At 48.5% G+C, this 23,900-nt stretch overlaps 1 protein-coding gene across 2 annotated transcripts in view; it reads right to left on the reverse strand.

The window, feature by feature from the left end:
- Positions 1 to 23,900, reverse strand: part of LOC144106962 (uncharacterized) — a 134,455-nt gene that overhangs the window by 42,525 nt on the left and 68,030 nt on the right. For both annotated transcript variants that reach the window (XM_077639927.1, XM_077639928.1), the window contains exon 2: positions 10,544 to 10,602. The gene's annotated coding sequence lies outside the window, so the exon portion shown is untranslated. The remainder of the gene's footprint in view (positions 1 to 10,543; positions 10,603 to 23,900) is intronic.

Raw genomic sequence — 23,900 nt, forward strand, 5'->3', positions numbered from 1 at the left:
CAAACAAACCGATGCGACGTCACGATTATGTGTACGCCCACCACCGAAATTCGCAGCGATTAGTGGCCATGCTGTCAAAGTCCAAAGCTTGACGATCAAAACCAAACAAGCAAAAAAACACGACCGAAAGAAGCAAGCTCATATTAAACGGAGATTCCTTCCGTAATTTCTCAGAATAAGCCTTGCTCTCTCTTCAGCAACTAGCGTTTGAAAAATTGAAAATTGGTTTTTAGGGAAAGGAAATGACACAGTATCCATCTCACATATCGGCGGACACCTGGACCGCGCCGTAAGGGAAGGGATAAAGGAGGGAGTGAAAGAATGAAGGAAGAAAGAGGTGCCGTAGTGGAGGACTCCGGAAAATAAACAATAATAATAATTGGTTTATTGGGGAAAGGAAATGGCGCAGTATCTGTCTCATATATCGTTGGACACCTGAACCGCGCCCGAAGGGAAAGGATAAAGGAGGGTGTGAAAGAAGAAAGGAAGAGAGAGGTGCCGTAGTGGAGGGCTCCGGAATAATTTCTACCACCTGGGGATCTTTAACATGCACTGACATCGCACATCACACGGGCGCCTTAGCGTTTGGCACCCATAAAAACGCAGCCGCCGCGGTAGGGTTCGAACTCAGGAAGAATAGCAATTCAGCGGGCTCTAGACAAATAGGTTTTACCGATTAATCGAAATCATCAAGCGAACTGAATGCGTCAGCATTAGTATCCATGACTACGGCTCGACAAACGGGACATAGAAGAACGATACGAGCACGGACACAGCACAGCGCTGGCTTCCTTCTTCCATGTCTCGTTCGACGCGCTGTTGTCATGAAATATCGTCACGAACTCGCCCAACAACTTACCTTGTCGAACATAACTTTACACTCTGCATATTTCGAACAAATCGGTTCAGGGATCTTTGGTAGACCCGAGGATTTCCTCTATAGTCTTGTGTAGCGAGCGCCTTCAAGACTGTTGTGAACTTGTGCCGGTAGTGCTTGAGACCCGGCTCACTGGTACCAAATATGTGCCCTGTAGGCGCGCCGCATCAGTGAGATAACACTGCCGTTTTATCCGATGAAGTAGAACGAAAATTTCAGGGGTTTCTTTTGTTTCTACATCGTTCCGGTTAAGGGAACGCGGTAACAAAGTCGGTGGGCATCTTGGGCCTATAGTCACTGGGTGAGATGACAGACCGAGACACAGCCTGACGCCTTCAGTCAGCTATCGAGGTCGTTATGCAACCAATCTTAATCTATGTTTTGAGCAAAATTTGGCAATTGATTGGAATCCCACAAGTGCACAACAATATTCTCGCTTCTAAGCTTCGAAATAACCAGCAAGGAAAGTTCTGAAGCCCTGTTGCCGTAACTGTGAGCTTCACAACAGCAGCAATTAAACTAAAGTTATTCGTCAAGCGTTACAAAGTCGCTCTGTAAGGCCCATCGCCATTACATCAAGTCATCACTTTTATTCATCGAAAATAACGATGAATAAGGGAGTAATTACTCATTGGCATCCACGTAAGCGCAGCCATACGGCTACAAAGGGAAGCTATACAGCTTTCACACTGCAACTACTGGGAGTAATTACTCCAATTTGTAATATGACCCGCCGCGTTGGCTCAGTGGTTAGGGCGCTCGACTACTGATCCGGAGTTCCCGGGTTCGAACCCGACCGCGGCGGCTGCGTTTTTATGGAGGAAAAACGCTAAGGCGCCCGTGTGCTGTGCGATGTCAGTGCACGTTAAAGATCCCCAGGTGGTCGAAATTATTCCGGAGCCCTCCACTACGGCACCTCTTTCTTCCTTTCTTCTTTCACTCCCTCCTTTATTCCTTCCCTTACGGCGCGGTTCAGGTGTCCAACGATATATGAGACAGATACTGCGCCATTTCCTTCCCCTAAAAAACAATTATTATTATTAATAATAATTTGTAATCAGTAATTACTCCTTGATTTTCAAATCTATTGCACCTTGGGGGATTCCCCTACAATCACTATGACCACAAGGAACAAGCAAGTTATACCCGGATAACTTCGGTAGTAGTCTCAGCGCGGATCACGCACCGTCAAACAAAACGGAAATGCCCGAACATACCAGGGGAGAAAAACGCTCGTTGCAGACAGATGCATCGTCAGCGGGCTCGGGTCGTCCGTGCCGAGTTATTTTTACCAAACTCGCGACGGAGACAACGAATCCGCTTTTTTTGCTTACGTCATCGATCACGGAGGTCGCGAGTGAGCTCGGCGCAGTTACGTCATCACGAGAAACTCCGTGCCGACGTATACAGCGAGCCGGATGAGAGCGAGAACCCCATTTCGCTTTCCGCGCTTTCACCGGCGCTTCCGGCTCACGATCCTGGAAGACCAGCAGACTGCGTTGCGGCGATGTGCGGCCAAGCTGCTACGCGCCATGCCTGAATATAGCCGTTCATGCAAGCGCGCATGCATTAAACATAAGCCAGCCGGAGAAGCAAGAAGCTATGCGCGGTGGTGCGTCGTGCGATTTGGTCAGCTGCGTGGGCGCTACTGCGTCGTGCGTTTATTCTCTTTCGTGAGCCTCAGCGTAATTCAATTACTATGCGCCCCGAGCAATGGAAGTCTCGGAACGGTACACTGGTTAGGCTTTTAGGGTCTAACTCCGCTGGGGCAAAGCAGAGCCCCTCCAGGAGCAGATATTTTCCTCTTGGATAGTAAATACAAATGAATCATAATCCGCAGTGATCTAATCCGTTCGTCACTGAATTATAGCTCGATTTATTTATTTATTTATTTATTTATTTATTTATTTATTTATTTATTTATTTCAGTACCCTCAGGGCCCGAGGGCATTACAGAGGGGAGTGGGGTACAATAGACAAAATAACAAAGGAACAGCAGTAACAAGTAACACAAAAATGTGAACAAGAATATGGCTCGCGCAAATCAGTAGGTTACAGCAAATACAATCAAACAAATTAACAGTCATTTAACACGAAATTATCAGAAAAGAGTAACAGTAAGCATAAAAGTAAGCATACCACGCAAACAAGCATACCACGCAGACCAGGTCTGTTTTAACTACCACATAAGCTGAAAACAATAAACGGCAGGGCGCAAGAATTACATGTGCTATGTTACCATCAAGTTAGTTAAAGCCGATTACTACGCACTTTAAGCAAGGGAGGACTATGAGGGCTATAGGGGTTAGTCCTTTGAGGGCTATCTAATTTGCCGCAACCTCTAGTCTCTCAAACACAGACCATAGCTCCCTTAGTGAATGCAACGGGTCATAACCCACAGTGACTTCCGTCCATTAGTAGCTAAATTATAATACAATTTTTATGCATTCTAAGCAAGAGATGAATCAAAAGGGAACGGGGGTTACTGCATTTGGAACTATGGGCATTTTCCGCAATCTTTGTACTCTCCTAAGAAGCGGAATCACCCCCCACCTCAGCCCCCTCCCACTGCGGAGCACATCAGCCACAGTGCGTCTTTATGCGACCCAACAGACATTCGCGACAACCAAGTCCCTGAGCTTGTTATACCTTTAGTGCCCATGTGTGGTTTTAAAGTCCATCCTCATAAGCCGGGGCAGCGGAAATACCGACATTCCTCGTATTAGTTTCCACTGCGTGACGCTCATTAAACGCAAAATAAGACAAATTGGTCCGTACTGAGAGTATCGCACCACCTATTGACAAAGACGTATCTCGCACCGAAAACGGAACATTACTAAGCTCTGAAAGGTTTTACGTCGGCAGTTTAAAGCGGACGGCGGAAAAACCCAGATTTGCAACTCCTATTTTCTCAGCGGTCATTCGTCCCGTTTATGAACAAGCATCAATGAAGCCAGAAAGAGCCAGGGTTGTTCTCACTGGCCTTTCAACATGCGCCAAAATTTCTTAAGGGATTCTGCACTTCGCCCGGACAGGACCGGAGCCCCAAGCGCCAGATCGAAATGCGATCGCCCGGTCTAAGCAATATAGCAGCAACAGAATGCAACGAGCGTTCAGCTGCAGACCGCCAGCAGCAGGAGAATGACGCAGATATTGAGCCACAGCTGCCAGCTCGAACGAGGTTAGAGCGCCCCGCATCGTGTAACCGCAGAATTAAAAAAAAAAACTAATCGCCAAATTACGTCCACTGAAAGGTAAATGACTCCTACTGCCTGACCTAACTGTCTCGAGATGCCGGCTAGTCAATATTTGAGCATAAGCACATCTGCCTTTAAGACCAAAACTGGAGAGGAGAGTTGGCCTCCCCCTGAAGGGTTATGACACGATAGCGCAAATGGATTAATGCCCATATATGCCCATATGACCAATATCTCATATATCCATATAGAGCGTTAATGTCCATATATGAGGAATTCGTCATTCTCTGCTTTACCTTAATAGACCGGTGGGTGTCCTCATATACCACTCAAGGCGCAATGGTGCAGCCGTTGAGCAATGTGCCATGGGCCAGCGATGACAGGTGCTGCCATCTGTGGGGCTTGTGCGACGCAGGTTTCTCTTCCCGAACAACCTCTCGCGATCAATCATTAATTTATCTTCGCCCGTAGCAACCTAGATGGCCCACCTGCCACCTAGGTTTCTTCTCTCGTGATTTTTCATGTATTTTTCGCTCACAGCCAACTACGCCGACGCCTGCTTTTCTGCGACACCAGACCCTTAACGTTGTCGCTTTAAAAGAGACACCACAGTTCAGCGATCTAAAATCATTGATAGATCACAAGACAGTTGCTTCCGCAGCGTCAACGACGAATGTCACTCCCTATTCTGCATTTCGGGACATGTACAGCACTTGTCAAAAGTAAACTGTCCAAGAAGCTTCATGCTATTCGCATCCTTCTGTTCAGATCCTATTCGCAAGCAGCGGAAGGGGCCAGGACAAGAGTTAAGCTCACTTTCAAGATATATGTGGAACAATGGAGATGCATGAGTAGCCTTGCTGCGCAGATTAAATACAAATCCCCCAGGCTCGTTACTTTTTAGAGGTTGGATTACGCGCCTATGTGCACGTCTCGAACGAGTCTCGAACGGGTTCCTATGCCCCTCGTTAAATGTGTCCTTTGCAACGAAGCTTGCTCCTCTTTGTCAATGTCCCGAAATCTAAAACCGTGTTACAGCTGCTAACATGAACTAATTAAGACCAAAACGTGCCAAACTATATACGGCCACAGCAAACCTCCGCCTGGTTACAGTATGTCATCGTTCCATCGCGACGACCATCCCGTGCCATCGCAAGAGTTCTCGAAGCGAAACAACGTCGTCTCGCCCACCCGTTCGAAGCCCAAGCGACTCCAAGACACCGAAGGCCCGCATGACTCCGGCTTCCAGATGCAGCTGCGAGACTTCGGCAACACCGCTTCCGGTCTTCTGCCGTTTCGACCAATTATTTCCCTCTTTTAACTTCCCTTGCTCTTCCATCACCAGCCCCACCATAACGCGAGCTCCACTGGAGATCGCCATAATGGCTAATTCACGCAGCGTGCAACCTCACACGCTGACGGTAATAAGACGTCCATCACAGAAATGAGGGAGGAAGGCCGGAAGCGAGTCGACGCCTAACTCAGCCCCTTCAGACCAGATGCATTGGCGCCAAAACTATACGGGCCTTGGGCAAAGCGCGCGCGGTGCTTGATGCCTGGTCCTGGCGTCCACAAACATCAGCAGCGAACGAGCCTCCTGGAAGACCGCTCTTCTTGCGTGTAGCCAACGGCGGTTACGTCGTATCGCCCCCCCCCCCCCCCCCCCAAGATGGCCGTCGGCAAACAAAGAGGCACTAATCATAGACGACGACTGGCCGGCACGCGACGACCCTAAGCACATGGGGAAGTTAATAAAGAGTAAACGGCGAAGCAAGACCCCCCCTTTCTTCTTCGGGCGCGCTAATGAAGGAAGACACCCGTCTGGCCATTCCCCGCATGACCGGGGGCGGAGGCGGCGGTGATGGACGGTGTCCAAGAACTACTAGAGGAGGTGGAGGATAACGCAGCAATGAAGGCTCTAATTGCGCGATGAGCTGCCGCACGAACAACTCGCGCAAGAACGCGAGAGCTAGGAGAAAGCGGTGTGTTTCAAACAAGAGGACACAAAGACGACGTCCCCAAGGTCGCCACGCCGAGGTCAATCAGGCGGCGACGGTGATGGCGGACAAGGTCATGGATTGTTATCTGAGAAATGTTCAAGAGTGGTGACGAGGAGGCGGCGAATTAGCCTCCGGTTATGACCACGTGTTTACGCGAAGCCGAAGAGGGTATGGGGGTAAATGGCAGGAAATTTCAGAAAGGTACGGAGTGCGACTGAAATTCTTGCTGCGCACTTGACTCCTTCCTCACTCATCTTGGCGCGAACCTGCACACTCGCGAACTGTTTTCTTTTTTTCTTCTTTACTGGTCGGCAGGAAGGACCAACATCAACTTATGCCCACAAAGCAGTCAGTTGCACTTCGTGTTTACGGGTTCCCCTACTCGAAAAACTCGCAGATATTTCCAACTGAACAGTGGCATTCTATTTAGGGGGTGTCGTGACGTCACGTGCAGCGTTCCGATGACGTGACAGCCAGTTGGTTTAGAAACGCAATGGCCCCGAGTGTGTGTAGAGAGGTGAATCGAGGCAAGCAACAAAGCGAGCGCTCCCTTCGGGAGCTACGGAGACCGTAAACAGCGGCGTTCGCCACAGCTCGCAAGCTCGTTTACGAGGCGCGTGCAAACTGCTGAGAGCGGAGGCCAGCCTAATGAGCGGAAACGAGCCGTCAGAAAGCGCCTCTCCCGACTCACGCGAATCGCGTCCGAGCTGGCCTCCTTTTGTACAAGCAAGAATGATCAGTTCAGAAGTGGCACGGGAAAGGATGAGTGATGATGGCGACGGGACAAAGGAATGCCAAGGGCGAAAGAAAAGAAGGTGAGTGAGTGAGTGAGTGAGTGAGTGAGTGAGTGAGTGAGTGAGTGAGTGAGTGAGTGAGTGAGTGAGTGAGTGAGTGAGTGAGTGAGTGAGTGAGTGAGTGAGTGAGTGAGTGAGTGAGTGAGTGAGTGAGTGACGCCGCACAAAGATCGAGCTGGAATGGATATCGAAATGGTGGATCTCTTCCTTGCCTCCTAAGCAAGGCAACCATTAGCTTTAGCACTATAGTCGAATACAGCTTAAGCCTGCACTAAGCTCCACCCATATTCAGTACAGCCACACGGAATTCCTCCGCGATAAAAAAAAAGTAGCCTGATGTTATGTCTTTTCATGTTACCTAAAAAAATAAGCTATAACTTTAAGAGGAAGTTATAAGCTCAAGAATTTCGCTGCCTCTGGCTTGTTTGATACAGCCAAATAATAAAAAGCTGGTTTCGGTCTTTTTTGTGACTATTCAGAGTTGGTATACAAGATTATATTGACCACGGCCTATTGTTGAAATCTGTTGCTTAATCTATTATTTGTATCCTACTATGGCAGCAAGTTAGGAGGGAAGAAAAACAGAGTCCGTAAAAGATACAAAGAAGAGAGGAGGCTGAAAGCGCAGTGGTGCTTGACGTCAGCAAGGCATTCAGCAGCCAATATATAGCTTTTCCACATCATCTTCTCGACAAAAAGCGTGAACACTACATGAGGGACGGCAGCATTACCACGTGGGTAACAGTGAGAAGGAAAACGAAACTTGATTTGTCTCTCACTGCAAGCCACGAGTGACCGTCGACAGAATTAGTTAAGAATGACAACTGGATCTCTCTTAAGATCTGATGATTACCTGCGCCTGAGGTATTCGTGGAGCAGGCAATCATGCCATTCACGGCAGGTTGAGGTATCTCTATCAAGGCTCCGCTGCCGGATCCCACCCTTAAATTTTTATTTGCACAGGTCTGGGTTGGCGCTTTAGCCCGTCTGTGTATTCTGTGGTGAGCACGAAACCATAGACCATTTGTTGTTGTTTTGTCGCCGGTACAGCATGATGAGAAGACTGTTTAGAGAAACCACTACAAGAGCTTGGCATTTGTTTGAGCACCCCAGTCATATTGTCGTTTGGAGCCACCATACTTGGGTACCGCCACAGATCTGTTTTTACCGCCGTGCAAAATTGTTTAATGAAATCAAGACGGCTACCTTGTTAATTTTTAAAAATTCTTTCAATGTTATTTTTATTGTTACAATTATCATTATCATTTAACTACTCGGCTATAAACACCAGTCTCGATCTCCTGCGTGCGTTATGCATTTCCCGTTTCATTTCGTTGTTTCTTTTTGTTTACTTCTTCCGTCCTTACCATTCATTTTATTTTCGTCCAGGAATTATTTACCTGAAAAACTCTCTGTGCCCCCCAATTCTTGGCCAATCCCCCTATGTGGGCATGTGCCATAGTATGAGGACAACAACAACAACAACAGGAGTGACCGTGCTGTGTGTAAAAGTGACCTTGTGGGCACGCATATTAGCTTTCTGGGGAGCCATTTCCGCAATGCACGGTGTGCCGTTTGGAAGCTGTGCGCGGCATCCAGAAAGATTTACGCCAGGTAAAGATCGATTACTTTTAATCGCATAACGTTTTCGCGCGGCCCACTTAGAAAACTCACACATGCGGTGATGAACACTCTAAATACGAATACGCCTATAGTTAAGTAAAAATCACTCCTTTTTATAAAAAGGGAGTGCGCTTGAAGACACCTTACCCCATTTTTACTTTATTCGAACCCGACCGCGGCGGCTGCGTTTTTATGGAGGAAAAACGCTAAGGCGCCCGTGTGCTGTGCGATGTCAGTGCACGTTAAAGCTCCCCAGGTGGTCGAAATTATTCCGGAGCCCTCCACTACGGCACCTCTCTCTTCCTTTCTTCTTTCACTCCCTCCTTTATCCCTTCCCTTACGGCGCGGTTCAGGTGTCCAACGATATATGAGACAGATACTGCGCCATTTCCTTTCCCCAAAAACCAATTATTGTTGTTATTAAACAAACTCGCACCAGAAAAAAAACAGTAAAGCGCCCACACCGGAAAGTTTCCTCGAAATTCGCCTTGGAGCGGGCTTTCGCTGCACGAATAATCTGCCGTCTGGAAAAAAAAATTAAAACACTGACTTTTTTTGCGGGTAGTGTGCATTATGTACGCAATCTTTAAGGGACGTCAAGCCAGCACGGAGACGTCAATGTGTGCCCCTCGGCTCCAAGCTCAAAGGACCGCTGGACAACGCGCGTTAACAGTCAAGGAAACGGCGCTAGTTCGCTGAATTTCACGGTCGATTAATGTGTGTCGGGTTGAGTGGAACGCCAAGAGAACCCGACGTCGGAACGAACATTTGTCTTCCCTTAAAGCCCCAACTCCAAACCGCGCAGGTGTCTTTGCAATCTCGCAATTTCTCGGACTGCGCAGCGGAGAAAGTGTTTTCACGCGGATTCACCTCCTAGCTTTCATTTTCTTCTCGGGAGTCCATTTGACTTCCTTGTCGGCGGGACGATTCGACACATTCCCCCTTTTTTCTCGCCTCTCATCTCGGTTTCGGCGCACACCAGGTCGCCCCAGTGACCCAACCCACGTGCGAGAGAACCAGATTCTCTCGAAATTCCGGTTGACAGCTTATGTGTGTATAGACGCGTGAGCGCGAAAAAAAAAAAAACAGCGCCACGCTTTCCCTTTTCTTCTGCTTTATTTCTCTCTGTTTCTCCATTTTTTTTCCTTTCTTTCTCCGTGCTCTCTTATTCATTCAGTCTCTCTCTATCTGGCTGCGCGTTGCATTCACGCGTCTTTAGCTAATGGCTCCGCGCGCTCTCGGCACTGAGCGGGACGAAAGAGAGACGCCAGTCCGCCACGAATGCGGAGATGGTCTCTTCGGGGGCCTCTTTTTCTTTTAGTATGCGGTCTCCGCTGGACGATGCTGGCCCGAAACGTCTCCCCCGTAACGCTGTGAAGCTGCGCTCTTCTTTGAGGCTTGTGCCTTTCTTTCTTTTCTTTTCATTTTCCGGGTTCGCCTCCATCTAGGCTTCGTGGCTGAGTATAGCGAGCCGTTCTTTGACCCGAGCGAGCGAGGAACGCTTCCACATTCACTCGGTGTCCAACTCGACAGTTCCTTTTTTTCTCTCTCTCTCTCTCTTTCTCCAGAACTTTTTCGGAGTCAACCGGCAACTCATGCTGCTGCTGCGGTGTTCATCTCCGCGTCTTTTTTCAAGACCCAACCCCGCTAATACGCTCTAAACACGAATACGGCTACACGGGAGTAAAAAAAGGGAGTAAGTTGGCCTCTAGCGCGCTCTTTTCTGTTTAGTGTACACCACGCCCCAAGTACCTTACGAGTCGCAGCTATAGCTGTGGTATACAGCTCAAGAAAAAATGCCCCCTGGAAGCAGGGCCTCCTGCCAGTCGTCAGCTCAACCTTCCGTCATAACGTGCATAGCCGTTGGTTGCGGGTGCTTTTTTCAGTGGCCATTTGCGCCTACCTACGTTCTTGAGCTGTATCCGACTATACGGTGTCTAAACGTGTGTTCAGCATTAAGTGCTGCGGATTGGAAGGGGACACCCGGGTTTCGACAGACTTCTCAGTGCGCATGTCTCGCGATGTTCTCAATGTCCCGAAAGTGTCGCTTACCCGTTCAGGAGGCTGGTCCGAAGAGCAGGCGGCACCGTCCCAGCGACTCCATTCAATACCTGCGAATAGGGAAAGGAAAGAAATTAGCGCGTCACCAAGTGCGTTCTCACATTTCACGAAAGTCGCCCTCACTGGACACAACATACGCAATTTTCCCGTCTCGCCCCTTTAACCTCCTCACCGTGCATCGGTTATAGATTAAAAAAAAAAAGGGGTGGGGGGGGGGGGAACCTCACCAAAGGAAACGCTCGGGCGATTTAGTTTGATAGAGGTGAAAAAGCGCAGGATGCCAGGAGAACCATACAGAGCATCAATGAGTAACAAATATAACAATGCAAGCGCATTCTCACATTGTAAACACGAATGCTTCTATATGGGAGAAAAAATGGAGTAACCTGTCCAGCACACTCCATTTTAGGAGCAGGGTACGCTTCTCAAGTTCCAGAGTAGATTTCGATCATTAAATGTACGGAATGCTTACTTTTGTCAACGAAGCCATTATCCCACTGTAAAGCTTAGTAACTTGATGCAGTTAGCAATGGCAGCAGGCTTTAAAACGCGGCACCGGAGTTTTGTAGCGATAGCTACATTACGGTAGCATTTCGAGCCTTCAACGTGGCGGCGCCGCCACGCTGTCACGTGGTTGGTCACGTGGTGCGGAGCAGCTGCCGGCAGCGCGTCACCGTGGCTGATCACGTGGTTCGTCACGTGGTTGGTCACGTGACCAAGTTCCACTCGGCTAGCTGTAGCTAATGCGTCACTTCAGGTTTAACCAGAGCTAGACCACCGGCAATTGTTTTGAGGTTAGCAAATAGACGAGACTGACGCCTCGGTTAAAATCTTCACAACTGCTGGAACTTCGCATCTTTTGAAAAGGCATATTGATTTACTTTGCCAGCCGTAAGAACTCCGTATATTTAGTGATGGAAATCTGCCCCAAGGCTTCGGCAGCATATGCTTCCCTTAAAAGGGATTACGCTAGAGGGCAGCACACTCCCTTGTTGCTCCCATATAGGGTAATTAGTGCTTAGAGTGCGATCGGCGTTAATTAGACCCGTTCTCCATTTCTTCTTGCCGCCTTGTCCACAGCTAGTTCGTTCCGGTGGGCGCCAAGTCTTAAGCCGAACTCAAGGATCGTCGGATAGGTGCCGATAAAAAGGCGAGCTCTCGAAAAGGCCCGCCTGAAATCCCCCAAGTGCGCAACCCAGCGAGCAAAGCCGACGACGACCGGCGCCAGAAATCCGACGCGCATCGGTGAACAGCGACTTGGGCGACTGCAGGGTTATCGCTTGCCACCCCTCCCCCCCCCCCCCCCCCCCCCCCCACGCATACACTTTATACGCGAGTCGCGTGTTTTATACGGCGCACATTTCGTGCGCGCGCGGATTCCCACGCAAAACGATTGCAGGCCTGTGGCTTGCGCTGCCTTGTGCACGCACGCGCAGGGAGTCTTTTTTTTTTGTGTGTGTGGGGGGGGGGGGGGGGGGGGGGGCTACTTTTATTAACATGAATCTCCAAACCGGAACTGGGGCGATGGCTGAACGCGCGCAGGATGAGGGTGCTGTATTAATTCGGGCCGCCGCTCGGGGCTATTCAATGTGCAACGAGGTGGCAGCACCGGCGCGCTTCAGGAGTCGTTCTACCGATGGCAGTGCGGTTGCCCACTGATGCTTTCCTTTTAATGTGTTATGTACTGAGTTATGTCCGTACCAACTATACGCAGTTGCGCGCATGGCGAGCTGGAAGCCTTTTCTGAGAATGGGCTAAGCCTATCTAATAATAATAATAATTGGTTTTTGGTGGAAAGGAAATGGCACACTATCTGTCTCATATATCGTTGGACACCTCAACGGCGCCGTTAGGGAATGGATAAAGGAGGGAGTAAAAGAAGAAAGGAAGAAGAGGTGCCGTAGTGGAGGGCTCCGGAATAATTTCGACCACCTGGGGATCTTTAACGTGCACTGACATCGCACAGCACACGGGCGCCTTAGCGTTTTTCCTCCATAAAAACGCAGCCGCCGCGGTCGGGTTCGAACCCGGGAACTCCGGATCAGTAGTCGAGCGCCCTAACCACTGAGCCACCGCGGCGGGGATAAGCCTATCTAGGAATTTTATTTTTTAGATGAATTCGTCAGCCCCGATATTATAACTGGCCCTCCTGAGAAATGTTCTATGGTGCAATAACTCATACAGGCTTCGTCATACAAACCTCGTTCAAGTTGTATGATACTGTTTGACATCTGTATCAGAAATGTATTACTTTGCAAAAAATAAGGAATATTTGTATGACATTTGTATGACAAGCTGTATGAGGTTATTGATTTATACAACTTTTTTCAGTAGGGTAGGAGTGCTTTATGCAGCCATGCGTCTAGATTGCATATTTTCTCAAATCAGTAGCGCTGGCATGAAATCCCCCGCTACGGCCGTAAAAACTAGTTTTTATACGCGTTATAACAACATTTTTTTTTTTCTGAGTTTGCAGGATCATGTACATCTTCAAAAAAAAAATTTCGGTTGAGCAGTCCCGTAAGTGTCTACGAAATCCTGGCGGCGGTAGTTCACAACCGCTTTGACAGCAGGTATACACGATTGTGTACTTGGGTGCGAAAAATGCGCTGGGGACGCATTAGTTTGTGGGAAACAAACTATTTGACTTTCTTCACAACAGCACAAACTGAGTGCTGTTTAAGTGGCCGGCCGGTATACACTCGAGTTTTTTTTCTGCGACATACTACGACGTCCGTATCGCTTACCTCACGCAGTCGCTTTACCGACATGTGGCTGTGAACCAACTTGCCTGACACACTTGTCAAAACCTTCCCTTCATAGCACACTTCACATCTACGGCGCTCGCTTACCACTTGTGAGACTCAGGGAGCATTCACTGACGTCAGAGTGACGTCAGAGGCCATTTTATTGTCTGTGAAGCACTGTGAAAGTCTGCAGGCGTGTATTCAGGGATTATCACTTCCTGCCCTGACCTGCACTGTATAAGCTAGGCGCTGGAAAATAAAATGGCGCCCGTGACGTCACGTGAATACCCTCTATACATGCAGAGAGTATGATCTAAATGACGTTTTCCAATCTTCCACGCGTGACGAAGAGGTGTAGTAAAAAACCAGAGGCCGTGCATATGGTCAGGGAAGCGTGTATCCTCATCTCTCTCTCTCTCTTTCCCTCTCACTTCTTTTTTCTCACGCACTTTCTCCTGCCGGAGTAGTGCTCGAGCAGCTTCCTGTGGCCGCATGCTGGTAGATTGCGCGGCCGAGCGTTGGCGACCTTGTCGGTGCGTCGAAGCGCGAAGCGAAACGCGCGCCATCATTGACACACACACGCCCCATTAATGGCGGCCGCGACGCCACCCGCGCACCTGGCGGCGGTGTTTTGCAATTCTCTCTCTCTCCTCCGCCCCCTCCCGTTCACTCTTTCCCAAATTTTGCGTCAGGGAGCAAAGAATCACATACGGCCGCATCAGGCGATAACCTTACACTGAAAGCAATTGATTTACACCCCCCGCCAGTACAAGGCATGCAAATAACGCAGTGGCCTAGCTTCCTGCTCACACGTTTTCCGGGATTATCGATATTTGAAGACATTCATTGCCAAGACTGTCAAGAAGATAATACCTCCCCAAATTCAGACCTCGATGGCTCACTTTCTAACCACAAATTTGGCACACAGACTAATTTTTAGTCGGCACACAAAACGAGCATAAAACAAATACCCTCAACTCAGAGTTGCCTCATAACGCCTATTTTCAATCTTCATACCTTATTTCTTCTGGTGTCGTTTATTATGAACACACCGGTTCTGGCACAGTGGGACTGACGAAAGTGCCATGGTTTATTCATTTATTCAATTCATTGCTGCTTAGACTGTTTGTTTGTTTGTTTGTTTCAGGAAGCACTTACACACTAAAAAAGCACATTACATAACGGAGTGGAACTTCCATTCGCGAACAAGTCGCTACCCGATAAGCCCATAACCCAACTTAGATTTGAAGAATTCTCAGAAACCGCTTCCAGAGTATCAAAAACAAAGGAATGTTGACTTATTCCTCATAACGCATGGTTATTCCCTTGGAGAATACATTAATGTGCCTCATGGTGGATGAATGGTTGTGCTTTCAGGCCTGCGTTTCAAAGACAAAAATTGATGCTGAAATCGCGCGCCACCAATCACGGGCGCTTTTCGGTGCGGAAGATCTGCAGTCGAACCTCGTTATAACGAAACGGCTTATAACGAAATAACGGATATAAAGAAGGAATGATGATTCCCCTTGGAAACTCGGTCAACACTAGCTATAACGGAGCTACAGCTATAACAAAGTAATCGTCGGGCGCGTTCAACTTTGTTATAACTAGGTTCAACTATATATGCCTGCTCCGCAACTCTACGCGTTCTAGACGGAGACATTAAATGTCATCCGATTTGGCGTATATACTTGCTCCACGGGGCCTCCTAAGCCCCGGCGTATAAGGTTTGTTGTTGTCACCGTTGTTGCTTATAGTTATTTCTACAGATTTCTCCACAGCTTACTCCCTTCGGGTAACTGACTTCACGCAACGAAGCAGGCATGGACCCTAAGGTCATCATTCATACAACCTCTATACCGAAACACAGACTCGAACTAGACATCCGGTTCATGCGTCCCGAGAGCATGAATCATAATCCGCGCCATTTATACAATACCTTCAAGACAGGCTGTGCGGCGGCCTATGAAACAACTTTCGCATACAGTCTCAATGCCATACAGTCTCAACGCTCTAACCTGGCGAAGTTCAAACGCAACAAAGACACTGCCGCTGCCCAATCCGCGGTTGAACTCAGCACTCTGAGCAAGAAAGGACTAGGATGACTAACTGCGTTGCCACAGCTATATTAGTTCTTTAAAAGAAGCAAACCATCACGCCCCCAGAGACTAACTGCAATGCAAAGTAGACACATCTAGTCTCCCGACGTATTAACCGTCCTTCACGACGATTAAGTGGTGTCGTTACTGCCATAACGCCAATTATTAGTTTGGAGCCAGTGGTAAAAGAAACCACCCGCAATTCAAACCGACAGCCCCAATGGCAGCAAACAATTCACATTGCCTTTTATCTCTGCCACGAAAGCGAATCCAAGATAAGCAACGACTGCGAGAGGACGAAAAAACAAACTCACCGAACAGAAAGGGGTCACACAAACACGCGCGAAAAAGAGAGCGAGGCTTAGAAAACAAAGATTTCAACGACAAAGCTAAAGCAGCTCAGGAAGGGCGAATTCGCTCACGAAAGAAGTTGAGAAGAGAGAGAGAGAGAAAAAAATGGGCGATATCCGGCGCGAAGGCCGCGTCGCTATCTTCGTCGCCGCTCAGGATACGGGGACGTCGGCGGCAGCGGTGAGATCAGCTGGGAGAATCTCCTAGAGCTCGACCTCGCCGCCGCTGATTCGATCCTCGCCCCTGCGGACCTCTTCCTTCTCCTCTCTTCTTTCTTCTTCTTTTCCTTTTTCATTTTTCTCTTCTTCCAATTCCCGTTCATCCAGTTTCCCCGTGCCCCGTAGAATTTCGTAATCCGACCCGCATATATTAATCCCCCCAACCCGTGCAAGTAGCTCCGAGGTTTCGCCCGGCAGGCAATCCATCCGGACACAATGCCCTGGCGCTCACTGGAATCCATCGCTGCCTTACACTGCCTTACTCTCCTGCGTGACTCATCGGAGATAAGACTTTTTGGCAGGAAGATAGAGAAGAAAAAAAGAGTAATAAGAATGGATAGAACTGGCCTCCGGAAACAAAGGGACGCTGATTAAGGACTCTGTGATCCCGGCCGATGATTGCGCATTGTTGTTCCTGTCAGCCCGACGTTGACCGGCATTTATATACTGTGCTTCGCGAGTGAAGATGAAAAGTTAAGTTAGGCCTAAGCGAAAGAACTTTAAAGAAACTCACGCGCAAGTCTGGGGCGATTTGGCGAACGTCTTATTTCTTGCGGGTAGCAGACACTGGATGGACGCCCAGCCTATCAGCCCGACTGGAGCGGATTAGGACCGGTTCGTAATCTGACTGACGGGCTGGGCATTGTTCCTCTAGCTGTGACGTTAGAAGCGCACGCTGCCTGTGAAGATAAAGCCCTGATTTACGTCCGACTGGAAAGGCTTGAAACAAGGAGGTTGCTCGTGAGCAGCCCTCTTCCTTGAGGAGATATGCGCGCTCTGTCTCGCCTCAAGTGTATACGTGACTCAAGCAGGATGAACATAATCCAAATGGTGAATTCCACTGCTCCGTTCCGGTCTACGCGAATTGGCAGGGTTGCCATTGCTTCGCAGTCAAGGATGGCACATGTTACAAAAATTTCTTTAGACAGTTTATAGACACCCCATAGACATCTGTCTATAAAGTCTGTAGACTCTCTATAGGCAAACCCTAGAGAGCAGTCTATAGGCAATACAAATCTTATAGACAGTCTATATAGACAATCTATAGATATATGGCCTTACACTTTTACTAGACTTTCTTCTATAGACAATATATAGAGTATGAATAGACAAAAATAAATATCTTTAGGAAGGCAATAGACTCTATTGGAAGTCTATAGACCACTTTTATTGGGACATTTCCTATACAAGCAGCTATTCTGCTTTTTTACAAAACCGAAAGCATGTTTCAGGCAATAAACTGAAACCAAGAGATAATGCGCATTGTTTCACTTGAATGAGTCTGCATAACAACAAATTTGACGCGAATTAGTGGCAAACGCACATTTTTATTGCGTCACAAAGAAAACACTGCTTCACCTCGCTAGAGGCGCCACCATCGCCGTTGTTTGACACTGCCGACCTCGTCAGACGTTTTCCGGCCTGGTTTTTTGCCCAGCGGTCACCGCTTCGGTTTTCTGCTCATCACGCTTGCCTACCGTTGAGTTATTTGTTGTTTTTGTTTCGTTTTTACAGTAAGAACATGGCTACACAACTCCGCTGTCGTCCGTAAGCCGCGCAGACGGTACAAAACACGTACACTTCGTGACGTGTCAGCGAAAACAAGTGTTGTCGCAGCCTCCCTGCGGGAACAGCGTCCTCACAATGCAGAGACATAAAACCAGGTAGATTGTCAAGATGAAGCGACGGCCTGCCGCGCGGGCTTCTAAGAAGCGCTAACAAGATGCTGCGCCTCTACCCCCCTCCGGCCGCACATTTTATACCTTCGTGTAAATCATCGCGACGGGACATAAAGTGGGGGAGGGTGATGTGCGTGTACTTCCGGGAGCGCAGTAGCCGGAGCCCCGTTAGATTGTGCAGCTTTCTCCCTCTCCTGCGAAGGGAAGCAGAGGATGCAAGCCACGCTCTGGACAAGATGGACGACCGCGCGGACTGTGCTGCTCTATGTATACGTATCCCCCCGCGCACCGGTCGTGCTTATACATATAAGCAAGGAGGCAATGAGATCGAGAGCGCCAGTTACAGTGGAATCGGGGGGACACGCTAGGGGGGTGGATTAAGTCTAGAGCGATGCTCTAATAGGGACGGCCGGAAGCCTGTGCACGATCGCTACCGCGGTCGCTTCTCTTTAAAAAAAACGGCCCAGAGAGGTTGATGAGGGCAACGTGAATGTAGAATAAAAAAAAAAGCAAGTTGAATATGTAAACCACGACTCGAAGATAATATTGCACCGCATCTCGTATGGTGAAAGCAGGTTTCCGCACGCTGGGAATACGGTACATGTCCGGCGGGACACCAGAGAGAGGCGCAGTAAGGCGGCGTTAAAACTAGAGTATACACGCAGTGAGACAAATAGGTTGGCTGGTTTGCTTTGCTGCTCAGCATGCTTCTTTTGCGGTGGGGTGGAGGGCTTCGTCCTCGTCTCATGCTTGCGCTGATTTTTTTTTTTTTTGAAGTTGAGAGTGCGTGAAAGCGCGCCTGCAAGCTTTCTGAAAAATATCAACGCCGCAGGTTCCGCTGTAGGGCCGCTTTGAGAGGCTGTTGCAAGGGGTGGGTTTAAAGGAATACTTAGGACAAGTTGAAGTGGGCTTCTAAAGCTAGATCACAGCACTCTAACGACAAAGAAACTACTTTCAATGAAAATGGAGCTTTTATAAGCTAGAAGGAGTAAAAAGAATTAAATGCAGTTGTCGCCCTCAGCGGCGAATTTCGCAAGTGAACAGCGATGCTTCGCCATGTATATGACGCGAATCCGGGAGGCTATGTTATACCGCTATTCACTTGCAAATCGAGATCACGGAGGAGTCGTTTTCGGTGCTGACGTCACGAGTTCTAATCGAGTGACAGAAAAATTTCTCAATCCAATTTTCTCACCAATAAATGCGGATTTTTTTGCAGGACGTTCATCAGCATACCCATAAATAGACATAGAATGGAATTTTAGTGCGAACAAAAAGTTTGATAGGGCTGTCTCGGTGTACCTTAAAAACTGCGGCGACGCCAAAGTTTATGTAGAGCGTTTCTATTCCGTTTTGAGTGGTTCATAAGGTATTGCTTCACACGGATCAGCACGTGGAATTCGCCTACGCCAGGCAAATAATCCATAACGTATTTTTTTTTCTCTCATGCTGTCTCAGTTTCGTTTAAACACTCGAGCGGCGTCTGTGACATGCAGTCGTCCACACACCTGTCCAGGGCGCTCGAATGGAGAACCGGACAGTACATTGGCATCATTTATGAATCGCCTAGGGCTCGAAACAAGACCTTGTCGTACACGCACATTCCCACGAAGAGTGCTTAACTTCTCGTGTGTTTAAAAGCTACATCCGGCCCGCCAGCCAGCCACAATTGTCATAAATGCACAAGACAGCGCGCTGATCGGCCGCTCAAAACAGGTGTGTGTACCATATACTGTACAAGACAAGTTGCGGGGGCAAGTGAGGTGTACAAAAACTACAATATTGTCACCTCTTGTGCATTTCTGGTCATTTCCATTCGTGGGGCAAAAAAGCACAATTAAGAGTTCAAATTAATTAAAGTGACGAAAGCAGCGATAATACTGAAGTTTGTGCGTGCCTCCCGTCACCTCAACTAGTCCTTCACATCATAGCCATGGACCGTTTGACTGTTAGAACCGAAACCAAAAAATGCTTGCGAGAAAAAAAATCAGTAAATAATTTACCGAGTCCAGGTGGATTCTTAGTGCCCATCTAGATTTACTAATGTTTTTTGCATCATTTTCAAAGAGCTAACACAGAGGAAAAAGTTTGTCCCTACTCCTTCAACCGAAAAAGTGTGTACTGGGTCGACCCGACCGAAAAGCCTCCTATTGTAATGCCACATTGGCGCCCATTTTTTGGACCAGAACGTCTTCAAGAAATATAATGGGAAAATAAGTGTAAGCGAATGCGTTTTATAGTGCACTCTATTGATTCGCATACATACAAGGGCGATGGACTCCTGTAAGAGGGGACATTCAGAACTTTCGTTTCTATGTGCCAATAAATACCGTAAGTTCAAAAAATAAAAAAAATGGAGACCAGGAGGCACAAATTTAACACCCCTTGTATATATATGGATAGTTTTGAAAATAACGAAACTGCCCTTGCCGTGAGTGAATTATTCCATGCAAAGAGTCACCTTGCAGAACCCTGACGTTTTCACATAGGCCAGCGCATGTACTACGTGCCTCACAGCACGTACGCATACCGGCAAAACCAAGAAAAACTAATCGGCCCACTCTCGCACACGCATTCGTACTCTCGGTGTCAGGCGCCGGCTTTGCATTTCGCCGCAAAGTATTCTTTTTCTTCCTCTTTCTAAATCCGAATAATCGATCGCGGCTTGCCGATCATAAGTCCCCGACGCATCTCCGATCTACCCGTTGCCTCCTTTGTAAGCATGCACACAGCTACATTTTACTATTTTCAACTGAGATCGCCTCTTCGATTCCCGCCCCCTCCCCCCTTTGCGTACTTAAGCACTATTCTGAAGTCTCTTTTTATTCTCTGCCTAGCTGGCATCATCACTGCAGTGCAACTCCACAGGCATTTTTTTCTGTTTATTTCATTTGATCTCTCCTTTATTGCTTTGCGAATTTAAAAGAAGTCTCTCCTAGAGCGCGCGAAAGCTAATATCGGATATTTTCCGATTCCCGGGTTCGAACCCGACCGCGGCGGCTGCGTTTTTATGGAGGAAAAACGCTAAGGCGCCCGTGTGCTGTGCGATGCCAGTGCACGTTAAAGATACCCAGGTGGTCGAAATTATTCCGGAGCCCTCCACTACGGTACCTCTTCCTTCCTTCTTTCACTCCCTCCTTTATCCCTTCCCTTACGGCGCGGTTCAGGTGTCCAACGATATATGAGACAGATACTGCGCCATTTCCTTTCCCCGAAAAACCTATTATTATTATTATTATTATTATTATTATTATTATTATTATTATTATTATTATTATTATTATTATTATTATTATTATTATTATTTTCCGAGAAAACCAGACCTCGCAGAAAGTTCCAGTGGAGGAAAAACGCTAAGGCGCCCGTGTGCTGTGCGATGTCAGTGCACGTTAAAGATACCCAGGTGGTCGAAATTATTCCGGAGCCCTCCACTACGGTACCTCTTCCTTCCTTCTTTCACGCCCTCCTTTATCCCTTCCCTTACGGCGCGGTTCAGGTGTCCAACGATATATGAGACAGATACTGCGCCACTTCCTTTCCCCCCAAAACCAATTATTATTATTATTATTATTATTATTATTATTATTATTATTATTATTATTATTATTATTATTATTATTATTATTATTATTATTATTATTATTTTCCGAGAAAACCAGACCTCGCACAAAGTTCCAGAAAGGCATGGAGCCCGGGCTGGGTGTTAAAACAAAACGAAATAAAAACGTATAAGAAGATAAGGGATCCATAGCGGGTGGCAGGGTACGAACGGGACGGCATGAGGAGTGAAAACGAAGAAATTGGAAAGAGAGAGAAAAGGAATAACAAATGAAAGAAGAAGGAATATAAGCGAAGGAGAGAGAGAAGGAGAAAAACCAGGGAGGGGGGGGGGGTCCGTCTCGGAAGGCGAGAAATCCGACTCAAGGATGCCACGGCCTCGATTTCTACCCCCCGTCGTCCCCCGCCTGCCCGTGCTTCACAGCGATGGAAGCAACAGAAACAGCAGCCAACTAGCCTTCCTCGCGATTCCAGTAAGCTGCCCCGCGGGGCGCGCCGAGACAGGCACGAGCGCCGATTCACTGCCCCCCCCCCCCCCCTTCCTCTCTTCGTTTTCTTTTTCCCCGACCGATGCCGCCTAAGGGGCGTTGTAACACTGCAATGCACTGCAGTGTGCACTACAGTGTTTGGCTGTCACGTATTGCACGCTTGCGAATGTGGTATACATGGTAGTGCGCCCTTGGATTTTTCAATCGTCGCATCCGTAAACGTGTGACTAATGGTTGGGTGCCTGGCGCCGGACTGCGTGGCGATCATCCCTGAGCACGGTGAAGCAAGCCCTCGTAAAGTTAGCGGAAAGTACGCGGGCGACCGCAACTCAATTGCGGCGTGCAGTGAGAGTTTGAAAGCTCGGAGTGTGTTGAAAGATATGATCGCGAGAGCCTGTCGCGGAGGAAAATTTTAACTCGTTCGGTTGCGGTGGACGGTGAGAGAATGTGAAGGCCCGACTCATGACAGCGGCGCACGGTAGTTGTAGGACGCAATGTTAACTAGTACTGAGCATGTATTTTGTGGTTGTGAGGCACGAGTGCTCAGTGTACTTGGACATTCAGTTGTCATATCTGCAAGTATGTGACACACAGTGAGGCAGTGAAGTCATGTGCGTTGCGCTAGTTCAGAACTCCGCGAGTTCAGAAGGCTTACAGAACCTTGATATGAAGTGCTAAGATCTCATAAAGCTTACGGGGAAAAAAATGCGGCGGTACGTACATGAAATGCAGGATGCTTTGAACACGTCATCTAAGTGATGCTTTGCACAAACTCACCCGCTGTTACAAAATAAAGCGAAATTGTTGTCATCTCTATCAAGGCGGTAACGATCTGTGTAGCAGGTGACCTATATGATTTCATGCCCAGAGGCAGGACCGAATTAACAAAACAGTCCAGGGAATCCCCTTCTGGGTGGAGCTGGAGCAAGCCTGTAACCACACTGTGCCGCTTAACTGAAAGTCAATTCTACAATTATTACCACGTTAAAGAGAGGATCCAACCAACCAAGGGGGATTCCCCTGGACGGTTTGAAGCAATACTGCTCCCGTTGCTAGCCACCTGCCTTCTCGATCACCAGGGCTCATTTTACTATTGGCTGCAACCGCTCATGAGGTGCATTATCCCTTCAGCATACATCTTCGAGTTCGACGTAGAAGAAAAAATTCATTCGATTCTTGAATATGAACTAGGCGTTCCCTCTAATACTGTCCACGGTTGTACATGCCTGCAATTCAGGCGGAAGGCGGAATACGTGCGCAAGAAGCAAGTCGAACACCACGCAACTCTTTGTTCGACGAGACAGTTCTCGCATTCACTTCGACACAGGACTGAGAAGAAATAAAGCGTATATAAAAGAACATATCCCTCGTCCCGCGACTCGGGATCAGCAGCGCCTCAAGCGAGCGAGCGAGCAACAATGCCGTACGATCGAGACTCGTACGTCCGGGACACAGCCTCACGGCAAGCCTGCATATCGTTTCTCTGCAGCTACTCACACCATACAGAGAGAAAGGAGAGTGAAAGAGATCGCGGTCTCGATATCGAATCGACGCAGCCTCGCCAAAGGCGTCACCTCGCACCCCCCCCCCCCCCCCCCTTATAACGAACGCAACGCGAGCAGGGCACAGTATCAGCGCAGCAGTGGCGGGTGCCGGCTGAGGCTGCAGCTCTCGCATTCAAGGCTTTTCTTCCAGCCTGAAGCGCGAGCACGATATGAGCGCAGAAAGCGAAGGAGAGAGAGAGAGAAAGACACCCTGCTCCGCAACCCGGATTTTCATTCGTTCGTGGTCGTCCGTGTGTCGCTTGATATCGAAGAACACTCGACACGTACTGCGGAGCTGTAGGAAGAGACTCATCGAAGGAAACAGAAAGAAGTGACAGAGGAGAGAGCAGTGGCGAGGGGGAGGGGAAGTTGTTCGCTTAAGTCGGAGTCACGCGAAGCCAACTAGGCGCTGCGAGTCATCGGTAGGTCCGTTGGTCGTACGCGTTCGGCGTCGGCAAAAAGCCGACGACGAGCCGAACAGACACAGCGCTGACACATCGCGGCACGAAGCTATTATGCAAGCCGCAGCCGGCGGCGGCAGGAGCTGGCTAGTGTTCCTGTATATGTCCCGCAGGGAGCATATACAGGAACACTAGCCAGCTCCTACAGGAACACTAGAGCTGGCGTGCACTGCTCGCCACGGAGTGGAGAGCTCGCGCTCTTG

The sequence above is a fragment of the Amblyomma americanum genome, chromosome 10, assembly GCF_052857255.1.
Source record: "Amblyomma americanum isolate KBUSLIRL-KWMA chromosome 10, ASM5285725v1, whole genome shotgun sequence".
NCBI lineage: Eukaryota > Metazoa > Arthropoda > Arachnida > Ixodida > Ixodidae > Amblyomma > Amblyomma americanum.